The sequence below is a fragment of the Bos indicus genome, chromosome 1, assembly GCF_029378745.1.
Source record: "Bos indicus isolate NIAB-ARS_2022 breed Sahiwal x Tharparkar chromosome 1, NIAB-ARS_B.indTharparkar_mat_pri_1.0, whole genome shotgun sequence".
In the NCBI taxonomy this organism is placed as follows: Eukaryota; Metazoa; Chordata; class Mammalia; order Artiodactyla; family Bovidae; genus Bos; species Bos indicus.
Window position 1 is genome coordinate 53,743,198 of NC_091760.1, and position 15,630 is coordinate 53,758,827.

The 15,630-nt window shown below is 38.7% G+C and overlaps 1 protein-coding gene across 4 annotated transcripts in view; it reads left to right on the plus strand.

The window, feature by feature from the left end:
• Positions 1 to 15,630, plus strand: part of HHLA2 (HHLA2 member of B7 family) — a 161,035-nt gene that overhangs the window by 24,451 nt on the left and 120,954 nt on the right. For all 4 annotated transcript variants that reach the window (XM_070787397.1, XM_070787385.1, XM_070787386.1 and 1 more), the window contains exons 3-4: positions 10,344 to 10,423; positions 11,428 to 11,482. The gene's annotated coding sequence lies outside the window, so the exon portion shown is untranslated. The remainder of the gene's footprint in view (positions 1 to 10,343; positions 10,424 to 11,427; positions 11,483 to 15,630) is intronic.

Consider the following 15,630-nt stretch of genomic DNA (forward strand, 5'->3'; position numbering starts at 1 on the left):
ATAATCATTACGGATTTGATTTTGGTCATACCTGAATGGTCTAGTGGTTTTCCCTACTTTCTTCAATTCAAGTGTGAATATAGCAATAAGGAATTCATGATCTGAGCTACAGTCAGCTCCTGGTCTTGTTTCTGGTCATTGGTCATTTGTCATTTACCCATTTCCAAAAGGTCCAGGAAGTATAATACTGTTTTTACGAGAAATAATCAAGATGGAAATAGTAAAAATCTCTATTATCTGTCTTTCTGGCCATCAGATATGCAGGTCACCCTTTCTTTCTTGCAGCCAGAACACATTCCATCTTTCTTGAGAGATACTATGCAAAGTTTACTTCCAGTCAGTGCATCAAACTCAAAGCCCAGAATCTCTAAGTAATAAATAGAATTCTTTTCATCAGGTCTAGTTATGGCCCTTCATTATCTGGAAACCTATGAACTAAGAGGAAAATGTATTAATTTCTCACACAATCATTATATTTTGGTGGAAAAAAGAAAGGATAACTGAAACAAATAATTCTGTTCAGGTTGGGAAAGAATGGGAAATTTGAAAGTCAATGGCAGTTTAAAGATCTCCCTGGGAATGTGTTGTTTCTATTCTTTATCAGTGGATTGAGGATATTTCTAATTAGAGCTCAATTTTGCTTTGTGGAAAGGACTTCCAAGTTCATTTTTCCAAGGTCCTTGGCTTAGGCCCTGGGAAGTCTCTCCATTGTATCCGGCAGCTACATTTGAAAAGAACAATTGAGAATATATCTTCTTTAGAGATGAAGAAGCTTTCTCAGCTTGTGCTTTAGGGCCAAGAATCATTTTAAGTTTCAAATAATCATCGAATTTTGGTCTGGTCTTATGGTTCTTTGGACTAAAACTACACATTTAATTGAATTCTCATCTGTTTGATTCCATTCAGCAGCATGTGCCAATAGACATCCACAATAATTTTCAGTGCTGGGCTAAGTTCAATTAAATGCACAGCTTGAACCCGTGAAGATTTGGTGGGAGAATCATAGTTTTGTCTGTTTTCACTGAGTCATTTTGCCCTCTTAAAAATGATGTAGTGGTTGCCACAACCTTAAATAGATCTATGGTTTCTGATAATTATAACCATTCAGAAGTTTTCAGTTTCAGCCAAGCTTTTGGTTTAGTTCTGGCTATAAGGCTAAATTTTAATAAACCTTTCTTTTGGATCAGATGTCTTCTTATTTTTATCTTTTATCAGTTGGGGGAGAAGCATTGCCTTTCTTAACCCTGCAAGTCTTGGACTTTCTGGATCTGCTCTGTTTCCTTTCATGCATTCTTATAAATCAGCTAGCTCTTTCCCCAAGTTAAATAATTTCATCTATTTATTGTTTGTTGGCAGATATAACCTATGGTAATTAAAATTCTGTCTTCTAACCTCTTCCCTCTGTCTTCTAACCTCTTCTGACTTCTTGATGCAAGTGTATCAAGCATGTACATTACAAACCTTCCAAGTTTCACAGGTGACAACTTCACCAAGTGTTTCATTTCTGTATAATATGGACTGTTACTCTTTCAGCTGCCAAAGTTAATTTTCTTTCTATCTAGCTCCTAGTCCAATGACAAATAATTTGAGATTTTTGTTAGGTGATATTTCCTTTTCTAAATACTTATATAATGATCTGGATATTCTTCTAAGATGAATGACTAATGTAACAGGTAACTTTGAGGTTCTGCTGCTTAATGGACTGTCTCCCTCTGGATACTGATTTAGAAGGAGGGAACAATTAATTGGTTCATTTTCTCCTTAGGTTCATATTTCTAAGTCAGTTACCAAACATAATGTGCAGTTCAGTCAGTCAGGTCCGACTCTTTGCTACCCCATGGACTATAGGACACCAGGCTTCCCTGTCCATCAACAACTCCCAGAACTTGCTCAAACTCATGCTCATTGAGTCGGTGATGCCATCTAACTATCTCATCCTCTGTCGTCCCCTTCTCCTCCTGCCTTCAGTCTTTCCCAGCATCAGGGTCTTTTCTAGTGAATCAGTCCTTAGCATCAGGTGGCCAAAGTATTGGAGTTTCATTTTCAGCATCAACCTTCCAATGAATATTCAGGACCGATTTCCTTTAGGATGGACTGGTTGGATCCCCTTGCAGTCCAAGGGCCTCTCAAGAGTCTTCTCCAACACCACATTTCTAATCATCAATACTTGGGCACTCAGCCTTTTATGGTCCAACTCTCACATCTATACATGACTACTGGAAAAATCACAACTTTGACTAGATGGACTTTTGTTGGCAAAGTAATGTCTCTGCTTTTTAATAAGCTGTCTAGGTTGGTCATAACTTTTCTTCCAAGGAGCAAGCATCTTTTAATTTCATGGCTGCAGTCACCATCTGCAGTGATTTTGGAGTACCCCCCCAACACACACACAATAAAGTCTCTCACTGTTCCCATTGTTTTCCCATGTATTTGTGGTGAAGTTATGGGACCAAATGCCATCATCTTAGTTTTTTTGAATGTTGAGTTTTAAGACAACTTTTTCACTCTCCTCTTTCACTTTTATCAAGAGGCTCTTTAGTTCCTCTTCACTTTCTGCCATAGGGGTGGTGTCATTTGCATATCTGAGGTTGTTGATATTTCTCCTGGCAATCTTGATTCCAGATTGTGCTTCACCTAGCCTGGCATTTTGCATGATACATTCTGCATATAAGTTCAATATAATGTTCAAATAACAGTAAGTATAAATATCTAAGTCATCAGTATCTAATATTAAGATATTGAATATCTGTTTCCCCCTGTTACAAATTGTTACAGATAAGGATATTTCTATATGATTTACCTTCTTGCCTGATCCTTTCACACAGGTAGAAATAATAAATGGGTAACTTGGTTTTACCTGTCCTTTTCTGATATGCTTGCATAGTCAGAATTTTTCAAGGTATTGTGTTGAGGCTACTCAGGCTCCAGCTTTGTGTGTTTGTTCTTTCAAGGGATCCTTGAATAATTTTAGACACTAATGTTTTGAAGTACCGATTTGGAGGAGGTAGAAAAATGAATGATGCTCCTCTACTCTGGGGGTGGGGGTGGGCAACAGACTCTTGCATAAGACCTCAGGGAGCTGATACCAGCTTCATGTTTAGAATTTGTTGGGCGTTAAGTCTCAGATCCATCCTGACTCCCAGGGCATGAGAGATGGATGAAGAGGATAAAGAAGTCTGGATAGGCTAGAGAGGGCCAAGGGGGTGACAGAAGATGAGATGGCTGGATGGCATCACCAACTCAATGGACGTGAATTTAAGCAAACTCTGGGAGACAGTGGAAGACAGAGGAGCCTGGTGTGCTGTAGTCCATAGAGTCACAAAGAGTCAGACACAGCAACTGAACAAACCCAACAACAAGTGCTTTGTATGTTTTGGCCTAAGGAGTTACAACTATCATGTGTACCTTGGGGGCTAGGAAAAGGTATCTTATGATCTTGAGAAAATCTAGGACATATGCCTTTGGTCTTTATATCTCTCCTTTTGAAGGTCTTACTGAGGTTTTTGCACCTGGTAGGCATGTGTCAGGGCAGAGTTGTATAGGGTTTATGAGTCAGGCTGCTACCTGGTGGTATAAACCAGGTCAGCAGTCATGAAATCTCCAGGGCCAAGGTGGAAAGTAACTCCAAGTCTAGTCTATGGCTGTCAAGAGAGTGTGTTTACATCAACTTCTTGATGGCTTTTGCTGTCTTTAATATCAAGCCAGCCCAAGTCCCCTTGCCTAGTTCAATACTGCCTCTGTAGTACCTTAAATATTGGAGGTAAGGAAACTTGGCGCCCTTTTCTAGGGTGACTGTAGTAGGTGCTAATGGAAACAGTTCTGTCCTGGTTGGTCCCCAAGTGTATTCAGTTTTGTTTGCCCAGTTCTTGGTCAGTGTAGAGTCAGGCCAATAATGGTTCTGGATATCTCATTCAGATGATTTGGGGCAGAAATATCTACTTCACTCAGTTGCCTGCTTCCTCTGAGGATCTTGAATCAGCAGTTGACTTGCAGTTGAATGTCATTTTAAAGTCTCCAGTAGTTGTAACTTTCTAGTTATGTTAAGAATATTTCCACTTTGACAGAGAGTTTGGGATTAATAAGAGCAGTGCAGTTTTCTGAATTAAGGACAACGCCTTTCATAAACTATGAATAATTGCTCCCCACCAAAATGTCTTTCCCTATCAGTGGATGGGGATAAATGTTAGGCTGACCTAGGTAGAAGTTATGAAAACTTAGTCTCTCTTTTTAAATTATGCTCACTGCAATTGCTGTGTCTTGGACCATCCAGAAAATAAATATTCTATTACTACTACTACATATTCACCTATGGGGTAAACCGTTTTATAAAATTTGTTTGGAGATGTTCAACCAATCCTGTCATTTGTAGTTTCAGTCTGTATTACCTTTGTCATTTTTTTTAGCATTATGTTAATTACAGATTGGAGCATAAACTGGGCATATCCTCTCTTCTAGGAAAGGTTTCCCATTAATATTTAATATCAGAAGCAATTTGTCTCAATTATAATTAACTGTTTCATGGAGGGTTTTAGCAGGGTTCTTTGCAAGTTATCTGGTGACACCAGACATCTTTCCTTGATTTCACAGATTTTTCATGACTTTTAAAATGTGATGACTTCTATTTTTGCCCAGATTTTGAGGTATAATTTTATGCTTCTATTGTGGACTCCTTGGACTTCTGCATAAGTTTTTTCCTTTCTGTTCTGTAAGAGAGTGCATTTGTACTAGAACTTTTGTTAACACCACCTATTAAGAATGGTGGTATACTATGGTTGTCTTTTTTATTATAGGCTTCTATCTTGATGATAGCAACTTTCTCAGGTAGAAAATCTTAGGGTTTCCATAGCATTTCAAAGTCCTGAACTATTTGGAATGAACTTCCAAAATCGTATCAGTAATGTGTGTGTATCATATTTATTGGCAATTTAACATGCCCTTTGTATGACTACAAGTTCGACTATTTGAGCTGATTTGGCTTCTTTTAAGGGATTGGGTTCTATGAGAGAGTCTAGAGTAATTGCTTATCCAACAATACCATTCTGGTATTATTACCTTTCACTTTTAAAATAAAACTTATCAATAACAAAAAAGTGTGAATCTGATATGGGCATATCCCAAAGATCTGTTCTACGATGGATGCTTTTCAAAGTATAGAAGAACCATGTGGTTCTCTTTCATTAGGTAAGGTTAATCATGTTGCTGGACTAAGGATGCTAAATCAGTAGATATGAAAATGAAGGGAAAAAAATAACAATATTTCATAATTGTTTCAGCATCAATAGAAAGTGCTAGATGTTTTCTGTTAGCAGTAGGGGCTGTGCTGCATGTAGTATCATCAGATTTATAGTTGACTGTTAGTTCAGAACCTCTGGGAAAGCAAATGTCAAGAAGTGCAGGATCTTCAGGTGTAGTCAACTACAGTGTTTAGACTGTGATCTAGGTCTGATACTTGTAAAAGAAGGAGAACTAAGAACAAAGCACTTCAAACTAGGTAAGTGTCAGAGAAAGTCATTTGGTCAACCTAACAGGGAGCTCTGGAGCAAAGAATGCCCTTTAAGGAAAAATGGCCAGGATCTTATACCAGAGTGCCTGAGCACAGCCTGCCTGAGGAGATTTGAGTGCTGTGATAGATTTCAAAAGCACAGTCCTTGGAAGTTGTTAGCCAACTGTACTCCTTGTGGCAAGTTTTCTCTTTACAGGAGGTGCTAATGGAACTTTGGGCTTCCCTGGTGGCTCAGATGGTAAAGAAAAATCTGTCCTCAACACAGGAGACCTGGGTTCTATCCCTGAGTCAGGAAGATCCCTTGGAGAAGGGAATGGTAACCCACTTCAGTATTTTTGCCTGGAGAACTCCATGGACACAGGAGCCTGTTGGGCTATGGTCCATGGGATCACAAAGAATTGGACTTGACTGTGTGAGTTTCACTTTCAATGCAACTATACATTGCTGTCATAGTCCACACTTGTTCAGGAGATGGCTTCTCCAGGCTTCCCATGGGCTTCTCTGCCTGAGTGGGACTTGGAGTAACCATAGCTTTACCATTGCATTTGATCTTGTGGTTGTAACCATAGCTTTACCATTGCATTTGATCTTGTGGCTTTAACTGGTAAGGTGAATCCTAGCTGATGGTCCAGATCTCTTAGACTGTGTTTGGACAGAGGGCCTTATTAAGTGAGGACATTGTTAGCTGTCCTTTAGGCAAAATTATAGAGAAATTTTGTCTGTTTCACATGAATGCAAGTGTTCTATTTTCATTCCTGGTTGGATCAGAAAAAAAAAAATGTTATGTCTCTGGTTGTGTGCCATGTACCTGAGGCCTTATTAATCTGCTCTAGCAATGAAACCACATTCAGCACAATGGCTGTGACAGGGGCTACTAGTTGGTGAGCTTGCCGTGGTCTGTAGACACTCTTTGGATGCACTTGATTTCTCTAGGATCAGAGTGGCAAATTAAATAGAAATAGAATAGGGACCACCACCCTTGTATTCTTTTTGGAATATGATATTGTTGTATATTTACTAGTATATGTAGTGTAAAATTATTTCAGAGGCTTCCCCCCTCTTATAGCTCCTGCCCCTAGGACAAGGACCCGTTATGGGGGTTATGCTAACTGACAAATATGTCAATCCTAATTATCTGTTTGAAGACTAAGAAACTGATGATGTGTGGTTCTGCAAACCAAGTAAATGTACAGTAAGTCAGTGTAATCCATTTCTTACCTGGAATTTGCATGTCCCCCTCTAACAGAGGAACCTTGACTGTGTTCTCTTATTATCAGTGTTCATAAAAACCTGATGCCCCAAAGTCTTGGGATATCTGGGTATTCTCCTTTCCCCTGTGTTCAAGTAAATGGCCATAATTTTCTTTGGAAAATAACTAGTGGAATCTTTACAGTACATATCTACTATGGTTTTGAGAAGTCCTTCATCCTGAGGACTCAACCACCTCTTCAGTCAGTAAGTTCCGGGAAAACCTGATTGAGTTTGGGAACTACACAGAAGAATGTGACTTTTAAAAGAGATGACTGCATTCAGCTTTCTGCTTTTCCATTCTTACCTTATTTTGTTTGTATGTGGTAGCAGCATCCTTACTAACTGCTGGTCTGTTTTGTCTCTAGACACTGCAATCCCCTGTGGGATAAGCCACTTAGCCGCCTTCTAAATTTGCTGGTTGTTAAGGTAATTTGGGGGTCTCTGGTTTATGGTATTTAAGCACCACCACCTCTCTCCTATTTTTGCCCATGAACCCCATTGCTATGAATGAGCCAAACCCTAATACTGCCTTTCCTACTCTTAGCCCTGACCTGATGAAGTTTTTTTGTTGTTTGTTTATTTTTGCTGGTAATGCCTGTGAAATATAAAGAGGAAAGTAAGCAGGAATAGGGAAAGCCTTCTGACTATGATGCAGATCTGACATTTATGAAATAGGTCAGGGAATGAAGGACAGATTAGATAGGAAAAGTGTGAGGCTGAGGTATCTTGAGTTTGACAGAGAGCTACAGAGCAAAGACAGCATCACAGAATGCTGGCATTGGCCAGAAGTAATCACATTCCAGTACTGCTGTTTTTCTGTCATTGGCTGGGAGCTGTCTGGGGAGGATTGTCTTTGGCCCAAACACAACAGTAGATCCTGAAGATGCTACAGCTAGAGATTGTCAGTGGCTTGTATTCCTTGTTATAGGTTCTCCCTGAAAGGGAGATCTGAGCAATGTGCTTTTGTACTTTTATGTTGCCAAATTAGATGTGGGCTAGAGGCTAGACATTACTTTTTACATTTCACGTCTGTGATCATTTCCCTTCTTTTTGAATCACATTCATTAGAATTTACTTAGTGAATTTATTCTGGTTGTAAAAAAACAGAATAATTTAATATCTTTTTTCTTCAGAATGTCTTTAGGTATGGAATGATGTTATCTTACATATATTATTTCTCCATCTTCTACTTTCCATGATAGTCTTTTAAGAGTTCAACCATTATTCTGGTGCCTTTATTTTATAGGCTGTCTTTCAACTTCTCTCTGACTAACTTCAAAATCTACCTTTCTTTAATACTTATGATGTGTCAATGTATGGTTTTATTTTTTTCTGCTTCAGACTTTTAGGAAATCTTGATATTTTAATACTTATAAAAATTATCAGCCATTATCCATCTCTTCCTCAGGTTCTCATGTCCTTCTGGAACTCCAGTTAGACATTCTATTCTATTCTATTCATTCTGTTCTCCATGTCTCTTGCTGTCTCCCTTATATTTATGTATCAGTCCTTCTAAGATGCATTTTGGGTTTTTTTTTTTTCAAATTATACCTCCAGTGTAGACAGAGCAAATAAAATTAGCTTTTTAATTCATACTCTGAACTTTACATTTTATGCACTATATTCCTTTATACATATTCTGTTTGATTGTGTTTTAAATCTCTTAGTTCTTATTCTTTGAAATCTCTTGTTCCTAGCTCATTCTCAAAGATCTCGTTTCTTTAAATATATTTGCTTTTTGTTCTCATTGATAATTCTGATATTTGAAATGTTTATGGGTCTATTTCTGACAGTTCTTACTCATAATATGTTTTCATTATTACTTTGTGGTTTGTCTTTTGGTATGTGTAAGGAGGTGCTCAGTTTTCTTGGAGTTTTATCTGTGGGAATTCTTAAGAGTTCTGGGTGATTGTTAAGTTCCTATAGAGGATTGATATTTTCTTATCTTAGTATCCTGGAGGTACAACTAATCCAGTACAACTGCAAATTAGTTTTGTGCTTCGGGTTTCCTTGGACTACACAGGTAGCTTGAGTGTTGACAGTGAACTTGACAACAAGTTGATGTTTGTATGTTCTCTGGGAGACATTTGTTTTTATTTTCCCTTCACCTAGCACCATGTTTGAAAGGCATGTTTTCTTGATGTCATCTTTTAGGACAATGTTCTTTTTTTACCTTATATTCTGAAGGAGTCAAAATTTTATGCAGGATATTCTATTAGAGTATTAGGATATTTTGTTAGAATACTAGGGCTTTCCTGGTGGCTCAGAAAGTAAAGAATCTGCCCACAGTGCAGGGGACCCAGGTTTGATCCCTAGATCAGGAAGACCCCCTAGAGAAGGGAATGGCTACCCACTCCAGTATTCTTGCTTGGAGAATCCCATGGACAGAGGAGCCTGGTGGACTGCAGTCCATGGGATCTCAAAGAGTTGGGCATGACTGAGTGACTAACACTTGTTCTATTAGATTCCCTAACTAGATGGGACATAGGACTTAGTTCTTCCTCATTTTCGCTCACAAAGAATCTCTTTGAGACTCTCTAGGGTTCCTCAGAAACTGACAGGTCAAGAAATGGATTTGGTGCCTATTTATTCAACATTCCTGGTTTTAAGTAATTTGAGGGAATTTTTTCTTATGTTCCTTAATTTTGTCTATTGACATTTTATAGAAGATTTTTAAAATATTTACATAAATTCTTAGATTAGGTTGTGAATGGTTGTTTAGGATATTTAATCTACCATACTTCTCAAACTGCAAATATTGATAGCTCTTTATTATACACTTTATTTAATTCCAACCTCCCCCCAAATATTTCTTATTCAAATTGCATATTTTCATAATCAGATCCTTTAAATAAAATCAACATTCAATAAAAATCTAACTTGCCCAAAAGTACTCCTGGGAGGAAAGCTCCCAGTGAAGGAGAAGGAAAAAAGTTAACTAGTTCAGGGAAAATAACCTGTTTGTCCCCAAATATTTCCTTTATTAAAGCCAACTTGCTGCTTTCCTTTGTTATCTAACACAAACTGCTGTTAACAAAACTTACTGCTTTCTGGTTTACCTGTTGTACTTCTAGAACCTTCATGTTTCTATTGATCTTCTGTCGTCTTCTCCTTTCTATCCCCACAGGCTATTTTGAATGCTCTTATTGTAAGGCAACATTCAATCCATTGAAAAGTAGAAATATGTATTTCTGAGGTACCCAGTTACATTATTTTTCCTGTGCTAGATTCTAAAAGACTAAAAAATTTTCACTGAACCCTGAAAAACCTTAGCCTCAATTTCCTCTCCAGTTTTTACTAAACTAAATTGTCCCCTCAACTGCTGCTAAACCAATCTTGATGTCCTTGCATTTTCTTCTGTGATTATTAATAACACAACCTCAGTTTTCTCATACCCTTCAAGAACTTTCATAATGAAATTGACCTTCCTTAATATAGCCTATAAAAATCTTTTAAGTGTCTTGTCCCCCTAGAACACTCAACTTGAGCACTCATCATAAGTTTTAAAAATAAATGCTTGAGTTAACTCCTTTTGTTTTTCTTCTCCTTTCACAGTCCTTTCATTCAATAAGTGCTTATTACTTTCCAGGTAATGAGGACCCTAGTTGCTAGGATGACAGCTTGAAGAAATATGATACTTGTCTTCAGGCCTTTTAAAAAAGTATATAGGTAAGTAAACAGTTTCCTTGTCATTTGAAACATTCTTCACATCCACTGGTAATTGAAGAAATACAATCCAAGGTTGGGTAAACTTGACATCTACAGATGAATAGGAGAAAAAATATGAGGACATATCTGACTCATATGGAGATGATAAATCTATGTTTCTGGGAATGGGAGTTCCTTGTGTAACATGCAGAAACAAAATCCATTCCACAGAAATATACACACATCTGATCTTCAAATAAAATAGGCTCCTTCTAAGGAATTTTTATCCTTCAACTCTCCTTCAAAGTAGGTTGGAGATTCTGAATTTACATCTTCCAGAAAAATCTTTTAAAATGAGCCTGTAAAAAGTTAGATGGATTCATTTATTGTTTTTAAGGAAGTGTAAATGTTTTAAACAGACCACTGGAGTGGCAACCAAATCGACATACCTGAGGTTTCTCAAAACACATTAGATCATCTTCACCTTCAGATGACTTTAACTTGTCAGAATCTGGAACCTCAGGGTTATTGTCTCCAGCTCTAAATAACTATTTAATAACCAAAAGAAACTCTCATTGCATAGTCCATTGTTTTAGAGTTGCAAAATTATTTTAAAAGTGTTCTTCACTCAATAATGTGCTTTTGGAATGTTACAGTTACATTTGATTATGCATAGCTCTCATCCAAGAATTTAGTTCAGGAGAAATAGGACTCTGTATCTGTACATTACACTATCTATGTCCCTGTATTGCTGTTCTACAGTGAAGGAAATTCTGGTTTGTGACTGCTGGGAGGGAAGCCTGAATCCTCCCTTGTGGTGTCTGTATGTATCTCCCTTACACAGTAGTCTTTGACTCTGCTGGTAACTGTCTCCTCTTCCGTTTTGCTGTCTTCACTATAATTTTACTTCCCCCTTCTGTGGAACAATGGTGGAACTGTGCGGAGGGGGGAAGTCAGGGAAAGACCAGTGATAATGGGAGGATTTTATTGCATTATTCTGGTAGTGTGCCTTTTTTTTTTTTAAGGTGTGGATATGATTCAGATGAGAAGGTTGGCATGTGGAGCCACTGTTACTATGAGGTAAATATCTGGTGTCATTCCTATTCTGTTACTGGGGAAATGGCCCTATTGTGAGAGAATTTCCCCCAAGGCATTCCTAAAATTCACAATGATACAGGAGGAACTTGCATTTGAGTAGATGTTTGAGTGTCTGCTATAGACAAGGGGCTTTGTTAAGGAAATCACATCCCTATATGAAATAGCCAACTCCAAGGGGGAAAGGCAGGAATAGTCTTATTGGTATTGAGAGGATGTAAAGGTCTGGCAGATACTGATCCCTGGAACTAGAAGATTCAGAGGAAGTCTTGTAAAATGCACCTGAAAGGTCAGAAAGCTGGTAGCACAGTTTTCATTTCAAAGAGAAACAATTCAGTAGTTCACTGTCTACAGTGGGCCACGCACCTTATATATTGTCTTGTTTAGTCTTCTGCACCACCCTATGAGGTAGGTGTTTCCCGGGTCTCACAGAAGCTAAAGTGACAGAGAAGGGCTTCCCTATCACTGCTTCCAGGCAGACTAAGTGGAAGCACCTGTCTCTTTTTATTCCACTAAGTACAATAAAAACCCTGAACACTGTATATAGAATAATATAAGGCTCTGAAAGGTAGAAAGAGAAAGGACAACAGGCTAGGGCATCCAGGACCCAAGGAGCTACAGTGTAGAGAATTCCTTGGGTTTTCTCTTAGCCTTCCTCCTGACCCAGGAATCGAACCCAGGTCTCCCACATGAAGGCAGATTCTTTGCCGTCTGAGCCACCAGGGAAGCCCTTGAATCCTAGACTCTGGCAACTGGAAATGCCAACAGGCATAGATGAAAGGGCCAAAACAAAAATCTGTTCTCTCTACTAAACAAATCAGAAAGGGAAATCCTAGCAAGACAGAAAACTTAGACAATAGCCTCTCAATTTATACCAAACATCACAGAAAAATGGTGGTGGGAGAACTGAGGCTTGTATTTTCTAGAGGCTGTAAGAAAGTGCCATGCCCCGCTACGGGGGTGGTGGGAGAGAAGGCTGAATAGGAAACTGGAACTTTTGTCCCTCCTAGGCAGAAAGGAGAACTTTGCCCACCCCTGAGTGCCAGCAGAGACTGTGTGGGACCCTGGAGTTCCACCCCACTCTGTAGTAGGGTTAGGTAGTTAGAATAGGAAAAAGGAATCCAAAATAGTGTTGGCTAAAAGACAAAGGAAAAAGCCCTCCAAAATGGAACAAAGGAAGGTCTGAGGACTGGAGTGAGAACCTCAGGTGAAACAAACAGCCCTCCTGACTGGCCCAATTTACATAGGGCAGGCTCAGGGGGAGGAGAAAAAAATATATAAAAAGAGGAGCCAAAATTAAGCCCCTCTCTTTTTTTGGATCAACCTGCCCTCATGCCTTGAGAATATATTTTCCTTTGTTTGTCAAATAAAACTGAGCTGTAAACGAGCTGCAACACTGGTCTACCACTTCAAATTTTTCCACGGCGAGACAGAACCAAGGAAATTACACACTCTGCGGAGAGTACAGGAATGACATCCCTACCTTTCCCCACTGAATCTGTATCAGAAAAAATCAATTAAAATACAATGTAAGAGTAAGACCTAAAGTCTCAAACTAAAAACTGTTGCTCTGCAAAAGTCTCTGTTAGAAGGATGAAAAGACAAGCTACAGACAGAAAATATTTGTAAACCATGTGTCTGACAAAGGACTAGTATTTAGAATATATAAAATGTGCTTAAAACTCAACAACAAATAAGCAAATCATTAGAAAATGAGGAAAAACATAAACAGACATTTCACTGGAATATATAAGTTAGCATGTGAAAAGATATTAACATTGTTAGGTAACAGGGAAATGCAAATTAAACTCAGAATGAAGTACTGCCTACCTATCAGAATAGCTAAATGGTGACAGCACCACATGCTGATTAAAAAATAGTGACACCAAATGCTGGTGAAGATTTAGAGAAATTGGATCACTCATATTGCTAGTGAATTACTCATACTGCTGGAGGGAATATAAATGGTACAGCTATTCTGGGAAATAAGCAGTTTCTTAAAAAAACAAAATATTCCAGCAATTGCACTCCTGGTATTTATCCCTGCAAATGAACACTGTGCTCACTCAGAACCTGTTCATAGATACTTATGGCAGATTTACTGGTAACAGCCAAAAACTGAAGTCAGCCCTCATGTCCTTCAACTAGTGAGTGGTTAAACTGTAGTACTCACACTATAGAATACTACTTAGCCTTGGAAAAGGAATGCATTAGTAACACATGCAACAGCCTGGATGAATCACCAGAGAATTCTGCTAGGTTTAAAAAGACAATCCCTAAAAGTAATACACTATCTGTACCATTTATAAGACATCCTCAAAATGACAAAATTATAGAGTGGAGAAAAGATGAATAAATTCCAGGGGTTAATGGGTTAAGTAGGGTGAGACTGCTAAGTCACTTCAGTCGTGTCCGACTCTGTGCGACCCCATAGACGGCAGCCCACTAGGCTCCTCTGTCCCTGGGATTCTCTAGGCAAGAATACTGGAGTGGGTTGCCATTTCCTTCTCCAATGCATGAAAGTGAAAAGTGAAAATGAAGTCTCTCAGTCGTCCCTGACTCTTAGCAACAACAAGGACTGCAGCCTACCAGGCTCCTCTGTCCATGGGATTTTCCAGGCAAGAGTACTGGAGTGGGGTGCCATTGCCTTCGAGTAGGGTGAGAGGAGGAAGATAAATGTGCCTAAAAAGGTCAATATGAGCTAATCTTGTGGTGATGGACATGTTCTGTATCTTAACTGTATGAATATCAATACCCTAGTTGTTACAGACTGAATTTAACACCTCCCCCACCAAAATTCATAGTTGAAATCCTAACTACCAAGATCTCAGAATGTAATAATATTTGGAGATTCAGTCTTTAAAGAGGTTCCTACATTGAAATGAGGTCATTAGGAAGAGTCCTAATCTAATATGAGTCATTTCCTTTTAAGAAGAAATCCTAAGACACATACAGAGGGGAGACATAAAGACCCAGCGGGGAGACAGCCATCTACACACCAGGAGAAACCAACCTTGACAGCAAAGACCTTGAGGTGTTCAGCTCACCTGAACTTTAGCTTCTGAGGTCTCTTGACCTCAGAAGGAACTAGCCTTGCTGACAACTTGTTCTCAGACTTCAAGCCTCCAGAACAGTGACAAAATAGCTTTCAGTTGTTTAAACCACCTAAACTGTGGTAGTTTGTTATGGCAGTCCTAGGAAACTAACACATTCATTCTAATATTATACTAGTTTTGCAAGATGTTATCTTTCAGGGAAACTGGGTAAAGGGTACCTAGGATCTCTTTGTCTTATTTCTTAACAACTGTACATTAACCTATAATTATCTCAAAAAGTGAAAAACAAAACACAAAAGTGGCTCTGTGGTTCAAACGTAGGTCTGTTGCTAAAGCTTATACCAAAAATCTGACCCAACCTTGACACAGTCCTGTGTCAGAGGACCATCAGTTCTGACACTGAGTCAAAAATCTAAACTATGAATTCAGACTTAGGTGATTGACATGGGTGCTGACCTAGAGGCTTAGTGGTGACAGGTCAGAGGTAGCATTTTGCACTGGGGTTTTCTGATTTTCTTAATTGTGGATCAATACTTACTGACTGCTTTCTTATAGAAAAGGCATTTCATAGACCCATATCTTAGAGTTGGGAGTGACTTCAAGTTCTGTTGCTTTCATATATAAGTGAAACTACCTCACCAAATCTTAAAGGTAATTGATACCACACAGTGTTCTGTGACTTTCTATAAGTCATATGTGTAGTTTTGAGTGCAGCGATTTCATAGTGATTAAGAATATCTCTGGTGGCTCAGTTAATAAAGAATCCACCTGCAATGTGGGAGACCTGGGTTCAATCCCTGTGTTGGGAATATCCCCTGGAAAAGGGACTGGCTGCCCACTCCACTATACCTGCTTGGATAACCCCATGGACAAAGGAGCCTGGCAGGCTACATTCCATGAAGTCACAAAGAGTTGGACATGACTGAGCAACCTTCACTTGACTTCACTTCAGGCATATATTGCAGGTATTTTTAGTACCACATAGACCTGAAATGCATGTCAATTACATTGGGTCCTCAAATGAAAAATAGTATTTTGAACTAAAGAAATAGTAGTCTGTAGCCATGCTTAAATAAT